We start from the raw sequence: 18,515 nt of genomic DNA, 5'->3' as shown, positions 1-18,515 counted from the left end.
AATTTTATGTGCACATATTATATGGGTGTTGTTTTATGTCCTTTTTTTTTTTTTAGAATCTATTACTTTGACTCTACTCTGACAACCACTGTTGACTGCTTACTTGTCACCTATTTCTCTGTCTACCCCCTTCCTTTGCATATCCAAATGTTTATTTTGAGGTCTGCTGTCCTCTGCAGACCATGTACTTCTAAAAAGGTCGTTTCTCTTCTGAGGGGGCGGTTCCTGATGATTCTATGTCAGTCTTCCACGATGTTACCTAAAGATGACATGAAATATGGGCTTGCGACACAGCATGACAGCAGACAATCTGTTGAGTGTCTTTTGGAAAGGTTCTTTCTCATAAGAGAGACTATCAGAAATAAGCTACTGCTTGCCCTAGTGATATGTGACACTTGAAACAACTCTTGATGTCTTGTGACACTGATGACGGCCAGCCTTTGGGTGAAACTAACACTGATCATCATTTTAAAAACCGAAAGTGATAAAAAAAAAAAACTGGAAGGATCACAGTCCTTGACATCATCATGGAACCTCTGATGCTGCCTGGATAACAGCCCTCAGTCTCCTTCTTCTAGACTTGCAATTATGTTATGCATGGCTGAAAGCCTCATAACTGACACAGACCCATTTAGCATTGTAATCTGAGAGGGATAGGGCCATTTGTTTAATATGCACCATATGGTACTTCAAAGGTAAGAATCAAAAGGCTTAAAGTGCACTTGAATAAAGGTAGAAGCCAAAATGACCACCTGAAGCAGATTCCAGTTCTATCATTTTTCCATAAGTATGTTTGAAGGCATGAATCAATAATAAATAAACATTCTGTTCAACGGGTTGTACTAAGTTCTCATAAGGAACACAAACCTAAAGTATTCATAACCCTTCCTATATAAGCTGGGGTAGTGACTGATGAGCCTATGCTGACATACCATTATCATCCCAAATCCATATTCACCTTAGGGTTTACTGCTGGTGTTGTACATCCTGTGGGTTTTTACATATATCCATCATTATACCATTATGTAGAATAGTTTCACTGTCCTAAAAATCTTCCATGCTCTGTCTACTTATCCCTTTCTCTCTCTCCATCAGGTGTTTTGAAGAAGTAAATGAATGACACCTTCTTCTGCAAGCCTTTGATTCTTCATAACATTTTGATTCTTGGATCTACTGTACTAGTTTCTACTGCCCTCGTGTTTTCTGTGGTCACCATTGAATATTATGCTGGCAATTCAGTGATTGTGCTACTGATAGTCATTTCTGTTCTCTTAGTTACCAGACCATCTATCCAGATGTACCCAATCCAGGAACATCAGGCTCATATCTCTCCTTCTGTCTCCCTTGGTACCTTCCTTTTTAATTCTTTCTCCAAAATTTCTATTGCAGAAATTTCTCCCAAGAGAAACTTATTTTTTACTGGCTCATCTTAGGCTCCCATCACCTCTCCTCTAGCCTGTTTTATAAGCATCCTGCTTATCCTCATGCCTACATATTCTCTGTTGGGATGTCAGAGTAACTTTCTAGAACATCATTCTCTTCCTGGCATAATGGTTTCTCTCCCACAGAATAGCATCTAAACTCCTGGGCTCAGCCAGTGATTGCCTTTACAATCCTGGAAAGGCATTCCCTTCCCAGGGTCACTTCTAGCCACACTCCTTCTCCAGGCTCTGCTTTCAACCTACAATGAAATATTTTTCGCCCTGACCATGGGCACTTCTGCAGCCTTGTAGCTTTGCCCAGCCTGTTCTTTCTGCCTACAATACTCTCTCTCTCCCTTGTCCAGATAATGAGCTTCTACTACTACTAAAGCACATTGCAAATGTCCCCTGCCTTCCTATTGATCTTTTCAATACCCTTTTAACATAGCTTCTTCATCAGAACTGTTGTTATTTTCCTAATTGTTTGTCTATATTCCTTGTCCTTTCTCTAAAATATAAAATTTTGAGACAAGAAACTCTGTATTATCCATATCAGTAGCCCCTGCACTGGGTCAATGTCTACTACTTAATAAGTTTTTGTTGCACAACGTCTAGTACTTAATAAGTTTTTGTTGCATTAAAACTATTAAGATGTGAACAGAGGGTGGGCAGGGGAATTTTCATTCATTCATTCACTCATTCATTCAACAGGGATGTGTAGGATACTTCCATTGAATCAGGCACTCTTGCAGGTACTGGATAAAGGAGCTAACAAACAGGTTACACTCATGGATCCTAACATCTATTCTAGTGGGAGAAGACTGTTATAATGAGTTTGGCAAAGAACCAGTACTGTGAATGAGTGAAATTTTGTATTGGGATACAAGACATAGAAGACACAGAGAATGGTGATAGACAATGAAAAACTATGCAATCCATGGCCCACCCAAAGACATTTATTTAAATTCATATGAGAACATTTGTAAGAGTAGATATACATTATCTAGCCTACTAAGCATGTTGTGGGGCCATATTCAGCCAGTGGATGTCTTTTATTTGTCCTGGTTTCAAAGGTATCTTTGTTCCATGACTTGTTTGAGTATTATGGAAAAGCAATAGATCCTTGAATCCTAACATAATTTCCTTGGTGGTCTTACTCCTTAATGATAGCATCTCACTCTGTTTTGTATTCTTTATCTTGTGCTCATAGTTATGTTATTAGTTGACCATCTACTTCTCCTCTATGTTAGTAGCTAAGTGTTTCAAACAATAGAAATGGATTGAGGGCCATTGAGGGTCACTGATCAGCCAATTAGGTTTTTCTAAACTTCTGTGACTAAAATAACAAGCTCTTGACAAAGTAGAGTGGTATGACAGGTGATTTAAAACGGATTTTGTGGGCCAGCACTGTGGGATAGCGGGTAAAGCCACCACCTGCAGTGCAGACCCAGCTGCTCCATCCAGCTCTCTGACATCGCCTGAGAAAGCAGTACAAGATGGCCCAAGTGCTTGGAAATCTGCACCTGCATGGAAGACCCAGAAGAAGCTCCTGGCTCCTACCTTTGGATCTGCCCAGCTCCAGCCATTGTGGCCATTTGGGGAGTGAACCAGAGGATGGAAGATCACTCTCTCTCTGCCTCTGCTTTCTGTAACTCTGCCTTTCAAATAAACAAATATTTTTTAAAAAGAAAATGGATTTTATTTGACGTGAATCAGTGAGGACCATGTGTGAAATGGGTGTAACTCCAGCCTTAACATTAAAGCCAGAGTCTTGCCAAATAAGTTCTGATAGCAAGTGGGCTGATAGGATTGTTCATCAATTTATAGATTCATTAATTTGTTCCTTTGTATATTTCCTTATTTACAGATGTTGAATCTTTACTATTGCATATCTGAGCTCAATGCTATGGAGGGAGAATATGTGAGGGTACTTAAAATGTTTGTGGATGGGTTGAACATTGGGCACAGCGATTAAGTTGCCACTTGGGATGCCCATATTTGAATGCTTGTTTGAATCCTGGTCCTCTGCTTCTGATCCAGCTTCCTGGTAATGCTTACTCTGAGAAGCAGTAGATGATGGCTCAAGTACTTGGGTCCCTTCAAGTCCCCCACGTGGGGGACCCCAGATGAGTTCCAAATTCTTAGCTTCAACGTAACAGCCTTAGCTGGTTGTGGGCATTTGTTGAGTGAACCAGCAATGGAAGTTCTCACTTTATCTGTCCTTTGCCTTTTAAATAAAATAAATTTAAAAGTTTGTTAGTGCAAAAAATTTTTTAAAAGCATAGTATGTGACGGTCGGCGCTGCGGCTCACTAGGCTAATCCTCCGCCTAGCGGCGCCGGCACACCGGGTTCTAGTCCCGGTCGGGGTGCCGGATTCTGTCCTGGTTGCCCCTCTTCCAGGCCAGCTCTCTGCTATGGCCCGGGAGTGCAGTGGAGGATGGCCCAGGTGCTTGGGCCCTGCACCCCATGGGAGACCAGGATAAGTACCTGGCTCCTGCCTTCGGATCAGCATGGTGCGCTGGTCGCAGCGCTCCGGCCATGGCGGCCATTGGAGGGTGAACCAACGGCAAAAAGAAGACCTTTCTCTCTCTCTCTCACTGTCCCCTCTGCCTGTCAAAAAAAAAAAAAAAAAAAAAAAAAAAAAAAAAAAAAAAAAGCATAGTATGTGCTTTCCACAGACTTATTCAAAGCCCCTGGTAATGAAGAATGCACCTCCTGTGTTCATGGAAGCTCATAGTCTTATGCAGGAGGAGGGGGTGCAGGCACCATGAGTGTGACACGTGAGCACATGTTTTTATTCCTGCAGAAAGGGAAGCCCACCTGGACTCTTAATGTCGTTTTCTCTAAGTCAAGTTCAGTATTCCTACTTTACTGCACTTTAACAGTACTGTCTGTGCACTAATAATCCCTCAGAAACATTCTCCCTTGGACAAAAACAACTTTGCTTTGGAGATATTATAGGGAGAATTTCTGCTTCTTTTGAAGCCATGGTACCCTCCAACTGACGCAGCCTGTGTTTCTCTTGCACTGCTCCCAGAAGGACCAGGGCTCCTGAGTCATCCCAGTGCAGTGATTCTGTGCAGCCATTGGCTCCCAAGGAACAAGCATTTCCAACGCCTGCAAAAGGAAGAATTAGCCGCCTGCTTGAAGCCGCCGTCTGTGTGTTGGTTGGGAGTTGTTATGAGACATACCCCTGACAAGAGCCCAGTTGCCCAGCCAGCCTCCCTTTATCGGATGGGCCAGTGCCAATCATCATTGTTCTCACAAGGTGATAGCAGGAGTTGTCCCCGTTAGAAGAGGGTCGCATTCTGGCAGGGTCACTGTGGTGTTAAGATGCATAGCATTTGTCAGGTTTGCCTAGGACTTCTGGAGGTTTAGTTATGAAACTTGTTAATTGAGCTATAAATATAGCTGCAGCCTTTGCCTTCCAGTAAGGCAGTGTGTTAATTTGGGTTTGGCAGGGGGATGGTGCAAGCTGCCAATGTTATGTTAGGATTAGTAACGTGCAGTACATTTTAACTGCACTTCCCCATGTGCCACGCTTTCCTCTGCTGTTTGTTATCTTTGTGAGGGAAGAGGGAAGGAGAGAAAGCAAGCTCATCTTACGTTAGGGCTATTTATTTGAAGGCCTACTTTTTACCCTGTAGATCTTTAAGTAGAGAGAAAGATAAATGAAGAAAACCCTGTGTGATACACCAAAGGGCTCAGATGTAGCCTTCTGCCTGGAATGAGTGTAACCACAGTTGCAGACAGGGGTGTTTTTGCTCTTGCTCCCTCGACAGGACCCCTCCCTCCACTCAGGATATCTCTGAAGATTGAGAATGTGCACAATAATAACAACTTGATAATAATAATATGTCTTCGAGTTTTTTACACACATAGAATTACCTGTGGAATGGAGTGGATTTATTTGCTTGTTTGCTTGCTTATTCCTCAGATAGTTATTAAAGGGTAAATGTGTCACTAGCTCATCTCACTGAGAAAATATATGAAGATTTTAAAACTACACACAAGAACAAGTTTTCTTGTATACTTTGTGCAGACAGTGGAAAGTAAGGACAGCTGCAGAAGCAGGTATTATGCCCGAGTATAGGTGTTTGCTAAGCATTAGTTGAATTAATAAATGAATGAGTGAGTGAGTGAATGAGTGGTTTTGAAAGAGTCACCTTTGGAGCTGGTATTGTTGAGTAGTGGGTTAAGCCCCTGTCTGTGATGTGGTCATCCCATATGAGAACAGGTTCCAGTCCCAGCTGCTCTACTTCTGATCTATTTCCCTGCTAATGCATCTGGAAAATGCTTGGGCCTCTGCCACCCATGTGGAATACCTGAATGGAGTTTCAGGCTCCTGGCTTTAACCTAGCCCAGCACTGGCCATTGTAGCCATTCGGGGAGTGAACCAGCAGATGGAAGAGTTCTCTTTCTCTCTCCTGTTCCTTCCTGTCTCTCTGTAACTCTACTTTTCAAATACATATATAAATGCTCACAAAAAGAAGGAGGGAAGAGAGCCCACTTTTTTGTAAGTTAACCAGACAGCCATGTTTGCTTTCTTTTCTTAACATGTATCAGTAACCTGGAAATAGGTTGGCAAACAATGTAGAATCTTGTTTGTTGGCAATGTGGTAGAGGAAAGAACTAACTTCCAACTGAAAGCACAGTCCATTTAATTTCTTTTCAAAAGCACCTGGCTTGAGGAGAAATATGAAAGAATGCAGAAGGCTAACATCCTGTGTGGGTCCCTCTGGAGACAGAGCTGACTACATTTCCCTGGTTATGAAATATTACAGAGAGATCAGCTTGAACTAAATATTCTTTGTTTTTCATTCTGCCTTTGCTTTCTTGGGCATTCTCTCTCACCTTTGATGAGTAGAATTTTCCATTCCTTTTTGTGTTGTTTAATTAGAGTCCTAGTCTTTCTCCCTTCTTGAGTTGAACTCTAGGAATGAAGTTATTGTACCTTAGGTGCAGAAATGTGCTCACTTCTAAGCAGATTGTATTATTATTTTTCTTTTTATGAAAAAATTGTGTAACCTGCCTCAACTATATCAGCTGTTAATTGTATTTTCCTTAAGTCCTTTTGAGATTCATTTGAAAGGCATTTTATAACCCATTTGGTAACCTTGCTGCTAACCAACAATTATAGTCTGACATCTGAATACAAAGAATATGGGACAAGCCACAGTTGTACATGGAAACTTTTAAAACAATGTCTCCCTTAATATATTCTTTACTAAAAAACATTGTGAAGAAATGATTATAGCCTCACTAAATTCTGACATGCTGTAAGAATGGCTGTTCATTCTTTGAAAATTTGTACAAAGTTGCTGATTGTGAAATTGAGAGAATAATAATAATAAAAAGCCACAGGTTATACCAGGCAGCCGGCCTTTCCTCCATCCTACCCCATTCACAAACTCATCACAGCCTGGACCAATATTAATCTGAGGTAGACAGTGAGTGGGTGCTATTGACAATGTGGTTCATTTGGAGACTAAGGAATCTGGACTCAAATTGATAGGACTATCAGAGGCTAGAGCAGTGCTGCTATGGGCAGTTGCGGGTGGTTGTACTTAGGCACCAGGCAGAGTAGGCAAGTGCAGGCTGGAACCTAACCCGGGTACTGTCTGCCAAGCTGTGTGCCCTAGACTGGGGTTACATTGGCCTAGAAGAAAGGACCTCCTTGCAATTCATCTTGCAGGGTGGAGTGCTTTTGTAACTTGCACAAAGATGCACTGTCTGCTAGACATGGCCTTGGGAGGAAACTACTGTTGAGTGAGATCCTGTCTTCCACATCATCATCGCATGTAAGAAGCATTCCTGGGCTGTACTAACGCTTTCCTTCACCCAGCCACTCCCTATCCATGAGTTATCTTATAGGGGCATCTTATAGGAGAAACCAAGCCTAGGTAGCTCTTCCCTTTCTGCTGTCTTTCCTTAGGGAGCCAGCTGCCTGCACAGACCTCCTTTGCATGGACATGTGTATGTGTGTGGGGGTGGGGTGGGGAGGGAGGCATGCTAAGATGCTTGTCCCAGTCCAGCAGTCTTGGAATGAGCCTCTAACCCTGCCTGTCTTTACAACCTTGCTTTCCGTAAGGACAGATATAATTGAACCCCCATTTCCTTGTTCTTTTGTCTTGTTTCTTTAGTTTAGAATTCAGGAAAAAGGGTGCAATTTACTGAGCTCCCAAAAAGATCATAGAAAGCGTAAAATTCTCTGGTTCCCCCAGTGCCTACACTTAAAACATAATTTTTCTTCCCAGGAAAAGTCCCAGACTGGTGGGCTACTGGCCAAAGCCAGCCTACATCATGTTGTGTTTGGCTTATGGAATATCTTCTGGAAATAATTGTACCAATATATCAAAATAGGAGGTTGAATGTCCATACCAAGAATCCTGACTTTCTCTTTTTATTTTAAATATTTATTTATTTATCTGAAAGGCGGCATTACAGAGAAAGAGAGGGAGAGACAGACATCTTCCATCTGCTGGTAAACTCCCTAAATGGCCACAACAACTGGAGCTGGGCTGACCTGAAGCCAGGAGCCAAGAGCAGCACCCAGGTCTTCCATGTAGGTGCAGGACTTGGGCCATCTTCTACTGCTTTCCCTGGCCATTAGTGAACTGGCTCGGAAGTGGAGCAGCTGTGACTTGAACCAGCGCCCATCTGCACTTTACCCACTACACTGTAGCACTGGCCCTCTTTAAAAATGGAAAATCTAGGGGCCGGCGCTGTGGCTGCAGTGCTGGCATCCAATATGGGTGCTGGTTCAAATCCCGGCTGTTCCACTTCTGATCCAGCTTTCTGCTGTGGCCTGGGAAAGCAGAAGACAATACCCAAGTCTTTGGGCCCCTGCATCCATGTGGGAAACCCAGAAGAAGCTCCTGGCTCCTGGCTTCAGACTGGCTCAGCTTTAGCTGTTGCAGTTATTTGGGGAGTGAACCAGCAGATGGAAGACCTCTCTCTCTCTCTCTCTCTTTCTCTCTTCCTCTGCCTCCCTGTAACTCTGCCTTTCAAGTAAATAAATAAATCCTTTAAAAAATGGAAAATCTGGCCATATTGGACTTGCTTCTCTACATGGCAAACAGCGAAAATTGTCTTCCCTTTTTTCTCAGACCATTCACTTCCTCATTTTCCTGTCACCTCCATCCTTTGTGTCTCTTGAGGTGAGGTGAGGTGAGGTGAGGTGAGGTGAGGTGAGGTGAGGTGAGGTGTTAGCCACCATTTAGCTTTCCTCAACTCACATGTTATGCTATGTGTCTGGCTCCTGTAGAAATTGGGATTTCTTTAACACTTCTTAGAGAGGTTCTTTATATTTCTTTTAAAATACAACAAATGAAAAGGAATTTCCTAGCCACCCCATTCAACTATACGAAAGTTCTTCCTATTCTTAACTTGATACCTAGTCCTTGAACCTTGCAGGCAATAACAATGGTTTAGCCATCTGGAGCAAAATGAAGAACTATACCGGTGATAGTTCTTAAATTGTTTACTACTATTTCTTGTGCTTCATCTTCTGAATATAGCAGAATTTTACTTATGTTAACTGTGGCAGAATGACTTGCATGGACCAATCAGATGGTCCCAAAGGGATGGATGAGTCATTTTCAAGACAAACCTGTAAGACGTGGTGTAACTGAACAATCTACCTCACTTCTCCCAGACAACAACAAACAGGGATTCTCCACTGGATGGAGGCTGTTCAGCCACTGTCCCTCTGCTGGACAAACATTTGGTCTCCTACTTCCACCACGGATCAGAAATGGATGTATGGAGCTAGTGAGGGAGAAACCAAAAAACCTTTTCATTTAAGTCCCTGGAATTTCAAGGAGGTTTATTATGGTTACACACCTAGTCTATTGTTGATTGACATACTCCTTCTTCAACTTGAAAGTTTTGTATTTGAAAATATCCCTTTGTCTTTATTTTCTGTTGCTCTGGGATAAACTTCCATTTCATACCTGCATTATGTGTTTTCTCAATATGTGGCAAGTTCCTGTCCTATTCAATGGAAGTAAAATTTCTCTTAAGGTTTTATACTTGGGGGCTGATGTTGTAGTCTAGTGGGTTTGGCTGTTGCCTGTGACACTGGCATCCCATATGGATGCCCATTTGGGACCCACAGCTCTGCTTATAATCCAGCTCCCTACTGTAACTCTGCCTTTCAAATAAATAAAAATAAATCTTTAAAAAATATGAATATACCGGGGCTGGTGCTATGGCGTAGCGAGTAAAGCAGCCACCTGTAGTTCCAGCATTCCATATGGGCACAGGTTTGAGTCCTGGCTGCTCCACTTCCCATCCAGCTCTCTGCTATGGCCTGGGAAAGCAGTAGAAGATGACCCAAGTCTTTGGGCCTCTGCACCCACGTGGGAGACTCGGAAGAAGCTCCTGGCTTCGGATCAGCGCAGCTCCGGCAGTTGCGGCCAACTGGGGAGTGAACCAGTGGATGGAAGACATCTCTCTCTGCCTTTCTTTCTCTCTCTGTATAACTCTGACTTTCAAATAAATAAATAAATCTAAAAAAAATGAATATACCTATGATCATCTCTGCCAACAGTTGCGGAACACTCCAGAACAGGGAGTGAAATCTGCTCCAAAGGCAGAAGAACACTGTGACCTACTCCTTATTTAAGAACGAATCACTTGAACCTGTTTGTGATTTTACCTAGTCTGAGTTGTCCCTGATAGTGGCACTAAGAAGCGTGTCCTGAAAAGCACAGTTCCCTTCCATGGCTGGGGAAAGTTACGGGTCTTCTCCAAACCTCTCAGCACCTCACAGTTCCTGCCATGCTTCAGTTTTCAAACTGTCTTTGAACTTGCTGGCATGTTTGACCTTTATCTGTAGGCCTAGACTTATTTGGTACCTTGAGTTCCAAGGTTTATTGACATGTGTACAAATAAGTAACCCTTTATTCTGAACAATATTTTCCAAAATTCAGGAAATAGCCTCTGGCTCTAGCAATCTGATAATTTTATAGGGTTGAACTACACACCCTTTGAGTACTTGGACCTTCTTTGACCAAGAAAAGACTATGTTTTCCATTTGGAGTTATCTATAAGGGTAATAGCATTCTTAATAACCCATCAGAATTGAAATACACTGTTTTAAAGTAATTTTTCATTCATTCATCCATCAATTTTTATGTAGTAAAATCTATTTCTGTTTCTTTTCTGATGTGTGTTTGAATGGTGCGAAGAGTAGCAAGGGAAAAGCAGAAAAGAACCACAGGGGTAGATAGATAAGACTCCATTTGGGACATCTGCATCCTATAACAAGGTGCCTGGGTTCGAGTACCAGCCCTGCTCCCAATTCTAGCTTCTTGCTGATGCACACCCTGGGAAGCAACAAATGATGACTCAAGTAGATGGGTCCCCTGCCACCTATGTAGAAGACTCAGACTGAGGCCGGCGCCGTGGCTCACTAGGCTAATCCTCCGCCTGGGGCTCCGGCACCCCGGGTTCTAGTCCCGGTTGGGGCGCCGGATTCTGTCCCAGTTGCTCCTCTTCCAGTCTAGCTCTCTGCTGTGGCCTGGGAGTGCAGTGGAGGATGGCCCCCCTGCACCCGCATGGGAGACCAGGAGAAGCACCTGGCTCCTGGCTTCAGATCAGTGTGGTGCGCCGGCCGCAGCATGCCATTGTGGGGGGTGAACCAATGGAAGGAAGACCTTTCTCTCTGTCTCTCTCTCTCTCTCACTGTCCACTCTGCCTGTCAATAAATAAATAAATAAATAAACAAACAAACAAGTGAAAGCTAAAAAGAAGGAAAAAAATTCCTGTTGCTTCTTATAAACCTCATAGTCTTTTTCCCTCTCTCTAGCCCCTTTTCAGCCTAATGGGAGAATGAAGGCTGAAGGTTCTAACGATGAACGTGGAGCTTGAACTCACACACATAGTTCACAGGTAAACCATTTGGATCTCCTACCTGCTGGTACTAACTTTGGGCAAAACTATAATAGATAGAACTTGAAATTCTGCAGTAGGAAGGTGATAGCTCCACCTCTGGAGGTAATTAGGCCATTTGTCTTATATAAGCTTCTTTTCCTTAGTTTGTGAGATTGTTACCCTACCTACTTCACTGAGCTGACCTGAGAGTCAAATCCAACATGAAGTATTCCCTTGACATGGAAAGTTCTGAATGTGCTAAACTGTTTTTATTCCTGTCCTCTCAGGCTGTATGACAAGGACATGCATATGGTTAGAAAGGGACAATTTTTCATAAAACTTTTTGATGGCCCCAGTTGGTCTTTTGCCCCTGCCATTTGTTCCTCCAGAGCTCTTTTCAGGCCTAAACCCAGGTAGTTGTATGGAAGCTTGTCTCCTAAACCAAGTCATCTTTACCTCTTTCCTGGCTTCAAATTGAAGCCTCCAAGGAGTTCAGTACCCCTGAGCTCCTCCATGTACTAGTCACTGTATTGAGATCATACAACATAGAAAAGCCAGTGTCCGAGACAGCAGGGATAGAAGTTGTGGCTAAGCTCAGAGGCTGGGCTTTTCTGACATGATAGGTCTCAATGGGAGGACCACGCTCCACTGCCGCTGCCAGGGATACTGGGCACTGGAGGCTCCCAAAAGGGTATGAAAGTGCTGTGGAGGAGGAAGGTCTCTTAAGAGCTATTGGACAGCCTCTTCTATACCAGAATCTTTTTTAAAGATCTGTTTATTTATTTAAAAGGTAGAGTTATAGAGAAGGAGAGGCAGAGGCAGAGAGAGAGAGAGACCTTCCATCCTCTGGTTCACACCCCAAATGGTGGCAAAGAACCCAAAACCAGGAACCAGGAGCTTCCTCCATGTCTCCCACATGGGTGCAGAGGCCCAAGCACTTGGTCCATCTTCTGCTGCATTTCCAGGAACATTAGCAGGGAGCTGGACTGGAAGTAGAGCAACCTGGACTTGAACTTGCACCCACAGGGGATGCTGGCACTGTAGATGGTGGCTTAACACACCACACCACAGTACCAGCCCATGTACCAGAATCTTTTTTTCCTTTCTCCACAGTGGGGCATGCCCTTGTATTCCATCTCCCAAATTTGTCCCCATGAAAAAGTTTTTATTACTTGTGAATCAGACAAGCAGATTTCATGATCCTGAATGCAATCTGAGCATTTGATCAGTACTGCCCCCTTTGAGTAGGGATGCTATGGTTTGAATACGATTTGGCTCTTGAACTCATGCAGGACTTTACACCTTGAAGTCCTAACTCAGTCACACTTACGAGGTGGACACTTAATCCAATTATGGTGTTCAGGAAATGGTTCTAGTGGAAGATCCTTTCAGCACTAGGGGTATGCCTTCAGCAGACATTTCTTAGAGTAATATAACCTGAGTTGGGGCCTGCCTCTCTCTGCCTCCCGGCTCACTGTATGATCCTTCCATCACACATGCTCCAACATTGCCATCCAGTAGTCTCAGCAAATGCCAAACCAAAGGGGCTGGCTGATCTTGTGTTTAAACCTCCAGTACCGTGGGCTAAATAAACCATTTCCCCTTATAAAGTTAGTTGCCTTGGGTATTGTGTTCTAGTAACAGATAGTTGATGAATACAAGATACCAGGTAAGGAAATACCTGGTTCATTTTCTAGATATTTAGAAGCTTCCAGTGCATTACGTTAGTGCCATCTAGAAATACACTCTTCTGTCAAACTTTGGTTTCTGAGGGGTGCGTTCCCACAAATCATTGCTCCCATCCTTTTTTCTTTCTTTTCTTAAAGAAATGAGAATCAGTGTGGAAGCCAAACCAGCTATGTTATGGACTGAATTAGTGAAGGCAAAAGATAGATGATCCAGTCAGTCCTCTCTGAGAAAGTAGATTATTGGTGAAAATGTGGGTATAAATGAATCCACATATGTACCTTTATTTTATGTCTGCCCCGCATCAGTGTGTTCAGGGTAATAAGAATGTGTAGGTGGACGAGGAAGACGTTGTGATCTGCATCTCAGATTGATGTGCGCTCCGTGGACTCACTGCTTCCCTAACCTTGCCCTGCCCCTTGCCATTCCTCATCCTTCCAAAGTAAATAAATGCAGTTCTCCTCGGCTTTTCTTCTTAATTAGCTATCAAAATTTGAGGTGTCACCCAGACTTTGAACGTCCCCCTCCTCCAACACTGTTTTCAGAATGAGGGGGTTGTTCTGCTGTCCTTGACCAGCTCTCCCCTCTTCCATCAGCGGCCCCCGGGATGAAGACAGCTGCGCAGGCGATTTCTGCCTGGCTCCCACCACCAGTCTCAGCGATGGCGGAGCTCCTGGCCTCTGTTTGTATATAGAGCTGTCTGAAATGCATTCAGGATCTCTTGAGGTGAAAAGAGTTATATAAACAGAGAATGTTATTATGGATTCTTACTACAGATGGAAATGACTGGGTATTCTCAAAATAAATAACATTTCACATTTTTATAGATATGTAACATAATATGCATGTGTGTGTGTATTTATATTCTTTCCATCTTGAATACACAGCCTCTCCTTCCTCAGCACTTGGATAAGCCATTCATTTTGCCTCCTGCTTTTTTGATTCTCTTCTTAAGAATTCATTTAATTGTTGCCAGCATTTGGAGAGTTAGGACGAAGCGGTTATAGGCTTCCTGCTAGCTCCCGCCAGATAAGCGTGCCGTGGCTGTAGCAGTCAGGAGAGCTGAATGCTGAAAACACTTAAGTTCTGTTTTTCCACTCCCCCCCTCTAAAGAGAGCTCAACCAGCTTGTGGCTCAGCATAATTACAAATGGAAACTTTCTAGAAGAGGTGCCCAGAGTTAGAGGATTCAGTGTAGGACACCTAGACCCAGAAGGGGCCGCTTAGATATCTTGGATACCCTACCTCTTTGAATGAATCTATATATTTATTTTCTTTGAGTTTTAGAGGGCAAAGCATGCCCTGTCCCATTTCCATTGATCTCCTTTCAGTGAAACAAACGAATGAATGTAGGTAAATGAATGATAGGATTATCTCCTATAAGGAAAATTCCAGGCATTGGGACCCCATGCCTGGGGTTTGTAGAAAAGAGCAAAGATGCCAAAGATTTATCCTGAGCCAAGGAGGTAGAAGATTGGCATCCACAAGTCCAGGCAACACAAGGCGGACAACAGCTGGCTTTGCCAGCCCCACCTGGCTCCAATAAAGGACTGGCTAGCATCCTTGGCAGTTGCTGGTGGGAGAGACAGACAGAAGCCAACTGCCCCGAGGCTGGCCAGTTCTGGTGGAAGGAGGTGGAGAAAGGAGAGGTAGCTGGGTGAGGGGGCCTCGGGCCCTCAGTATGGTGCTGAGAAAATGACTGACTTGGGGGAATTCAGGCCAATTAGAGAGTGATCCTTTCACACCCAGCCATCTGGAGATGCCTGGAAGGGGACTGAGCCTGTAATTGGGAAGCCAACCTAAATGACAACTTTGGAATTTTAAGGCGATCTGATGAAATTTTAAGCTAATATTTACCAAGTGCCTAATATGTAAACAGGCTCTTTGCTAGGTGCTGAGATCAATAACAACAATAATCATAACAGTGATAATAAGATGATGGTGATTGCTAACCTTTAAGGAATACTCACCAGTTGCCAAATTCTGTTACATGCAGGAAATCAAGATTTAGTGAGTTTAAATAATGTACTAGGGCTCACAGAATTAGATGATGTAACTGGGATTTGAACCCCAGCAGATCAAACCTTAATCTCTATTCTAAATTTGGAAGAAAAAAATATGTATTTGTTGTGTTTAAGGACCTTATAACCTAGAAAAAAAGGAAGACATGAAAGAAACTATGTAATAATGATGATGAAAATAATTACTGGTACTAATAATAATATAGTAGAACACACAGCAGTACATTTTGCAAATACTAAATTCACATAAAATATTTTTCAATACTGTAAGTTGTTCCTGGCTTCAGATTCACCTATGTTTAAAAATCAACTGTACAAAATCACTCAGTAAAGCTTCAGTTTTAGGATTGAATGTTTTGAATACTATTGATAGTGACATGTAAGAGTATCACTGTATACTAATAATATGGTGATAATAATAGGAGTGATTTGAATACTATGTAAGAGTATCTGATTTTTATTGACTATTCACAATGAAGTCATTAATCCTAGTTCTTACATCCAGTAAGTCACATTATCTCTGATGTATGAAGGCCAAGGAATTTATGCAATGTGCTCAAAGTTCAGAGTTAGTAAAGTAGAGCCACGTGGATTGGGACAGAATCTGAATAGATCTCAATCCAATGCGATCTTCACTATGTAATCCATATTTCCTTTCTCCTATAAAGAAAAATATAGGAAAAGATTGCCTATGCTGTGGGAAGAGAAATATTTAATTCTATGGAAGCATTCTGTTTCTGGTAGTAAGAGCTAACATTTTTTGAGTACTTCCTATATGCCAGTCACTCAACTTAGCAGTTAGCATGTTTCATTTAATTTTTATAAAAAACAAAATTGAGCTTTATAGATGAATAGGAATCATGCAGAGAGAATCATGAAGGAATCATGCAGGGAGGAATGGGTAGTCCAAGCCAAGAAGATATTATGTACAGAGGCATAACATATTATGTTGTGTTTGCAATTATTTTTAGGAAAATATTTATTTATTTTTTAAAGGCAGAGTCACCGAGAGAGGGAGAGACAGAGAGACAGAGAGACAGAGAGAGAGAGAGAGAGAGATCTTCCATCCACTGGTTCTTCTTCAAATAGCCACAGTGGCCAGGGATGGACCAAGTTGAAGCCAGGAGCCAGAACTTCTTCTGTTTCCCACCTGAGTACAGGGCCCCACTATTTTTGGCCACTGCTTTCTCAGGCTGGCACCCATATGGAATGCCCACATTACAGGGAGCAGCTTAACTCACTATACCACAAAGCTGGCCCTGGCCCATGTTTGGTAATACCTGAGCATAAAGGGCAGTGTAGAAAGGGAGGGTGTGGTTGTGGAGGGATGGAAGATGGTGGTGACTGGAGATGAGGTTGTAAAGATAGACATGCAATGACATCCTTGGAGGCAGTTGGACCGTGGAATATGGATCCTGTCCTGTAAACATCTTGTGGATGAGAGTAAGAGGAGGAATGGATCCAGGTAGAAATTTAATTTTCTCAAAAAATCTTGAAACCAATAATGAAATTAACATTCAGATAGAAAGATGAAGGAGTTTAGCCAAGATCATGCAGTTTGCAAATGGCAGAGCTAGGCTTCAAATCCACTTCTCCCTGGCTCAAAAACAACTTTTGTTTTGCAATCCCAAGATGTATTGCTTGAAGTAGCTCAAAAATCTCAATTCCAGAGATTGGAAAAGAAACTAATAGAAAGAAGGTGGACCAAACTTGTTCGGTAACTTCAGATCCATCCATCCAAGATTGTCCTAATGCCAAAATAAATTGCCTTATCCTTATAGTTTTTCATCAAAATTACTACTATTATTATTGCCAGCTATGATTTTTTAAAATGTCATTCAAGAAAGATAATGATGTAAAAATTCAGTCACACAAAAGCATTAAGAAAATTACCAGTTCAAATAAAGGTAGAGCCTGCCTAACTTCTTTCATTATCCAGAATGCCAGTGTTTCAATTTAGAAAGTAGTATTGCCAAGAATAGTTGGTGCAGATCATTCTTGGACAATGACAGCCAGTAAGGATGAAAATCTTCCTTGTAGTCTGCTTGCCTAATTCCAGCCCCGAACTGTCTGCGCCTTGAGGAAAGGAACCATTTTTCTAAGCCATATGAAGGTAGCATGTGGTTGAGCAGAAGCCATTGGTATGGAAGCTGCAGTTCCCATTGAAAGTTTGACAGCATCTCCACATTTTATATCAATGAGTACCACTGCAACCATTGTTTTCATCAATCTCTGCAATAATAGCATCAACTTTAAATTTCATGGTATTTTCAACCTGTACCCCAGATTGCTGTTAACCTTCGAGTTTGATGTTCTTACTTGAAATGCCACAATATTTTGTCTGATTTTGATTTCACATTTATTTTGCACCAAATGTGGAAAAGAACTGTAGTGTAGGACTGGAAGATTCACCCATCTCAATAGTTAGCTGAAGGGGCCAGCGCCGTAGCCCAGTAGGTTAATCCTCCCCCCTGTGGCACTGGGATCCCATACAGACTCTGATTCTAGTCCCGGCTGCTCCTCTTCCCATCCAGCTCTCTACTGTGGCCTGGGAAAGCAGTAGAAGATGGCCCAATTCCTTGTGCCCCTGTACCCACATGGGAGACCCAGAAGAAGCTTCTGGCTCCCAGCTTCAAATCGGGGCAGCTCTAGCTGTTGTGGCCATTTGGGGAGTAAACCAGTGGACAGAAGACCTTTCTCTCTCTATCTCTACCTCTCACTGTCTATAACTCTGCCTCTCAAATAAATAAATAAAATCTTTAAAAAAATAGCTGAAGTTTGGCATATCGATTACTTTCTCAGAATTCTACTTTACTCAGCTTTGAACTGAGCATAATCGATATACCTGCTTTACTAAGGTGTTTTAATGGGCAGTGCCTAACTTGGAGTGAGTGCTAAAAAGTGGTCATGATTATTGGTGTGTTCTGGTGTGGAGAGTCAGGATAACACAGGTACATCTTCATCTAGCCCGGCTGGGACTACCACTGCTCCATATCCCTCAAGTGACAGGTCCATTCCAGAGACAAATAATAGATTATGGATTCAAAATGGGGACACTGAGAGGGAGGGGTAAGGACTGGTCTTCCAGGTTGCCTAATTCTATGCCATTTCTTTCTTTCTTTCTTTCTTTCTTTTTTTTTTTTTTTTTTTTGACTGACAGGCAGAGTGGACAGTGAGAGAGAGAGACAGAGAGAAAGGTCTTCCTTTGCCGTTGGTTCACCCTCCAATGGCCGCCGTGGCCGGCACACTGCGCTGATCCGATGGCAGGAGCCAGGTACTTCTCCTGGTCTCCCATGTGGGTGCAGGGCCCAAGCACTTGGGCCATGATCCACTGCACTCCCTGGCCACAACAGAGAGCTGGCCTGGAAGAGGGGCAACCGGGACAGAATCCGGCGCCCTGACCGGGACTAGAACCCAGTGTGCCAGCGCCGCAAGGCGGAGGATTAGCCTAGTGAGCCACAGTGCTGGCTTCTATGCCATTTCTAGCCCATTTTCCCCCTTACCTCTC

General features: G+C 42.9%; 1 long non-coding RNA gene across 3 annotated transcripts in view; it reads left to right on the top strand.

The window, feature by feature from the left end:
- LOC138848811 (uncharacterized) overlaps positions 1-18,284 on the top strand; it is a 501,068-nt gene extending 482,784 nt beyond the window's left edge. For all 3 annotated transcript variants that reach the window (XR_011386917.1, XR_011386918.1, XR_011386916.1), the window contains 2 exons: positions 11,237-11,319; positions 13,584-18,284. This is a non-coding gene — a long non-coding RNA (uncharacterized lncRNA). The remainder of the gene's footprint in view (positions 1-11,236; positions 11,320-13,583) is intronic.
- The last annotated feature ends 231 nt before the right edge of the window (positions 18,285-18,515 follow it).

The sequence above is a fragment of the Oryctolagus cuniculus genome, chromosome 2 (genome assembly GCF_964237555.1).
Source record: "Oryctolagus cuniculus chromosome 2, mOryCun1.1, whole genome shotgun sequence".
In the NCBI taxonomy this organism is placed as follows: Eukaryota; Metazoa; Chordata; class Mammalia; order Lagomorpha; family Leporidae; genus Oryctolagus; species Oryctolagus cuniculus.
Note: the sequence above shows the minus strand (reverse complement) of the source record. Positions and strands in the feature narration are given on the sequence as shown.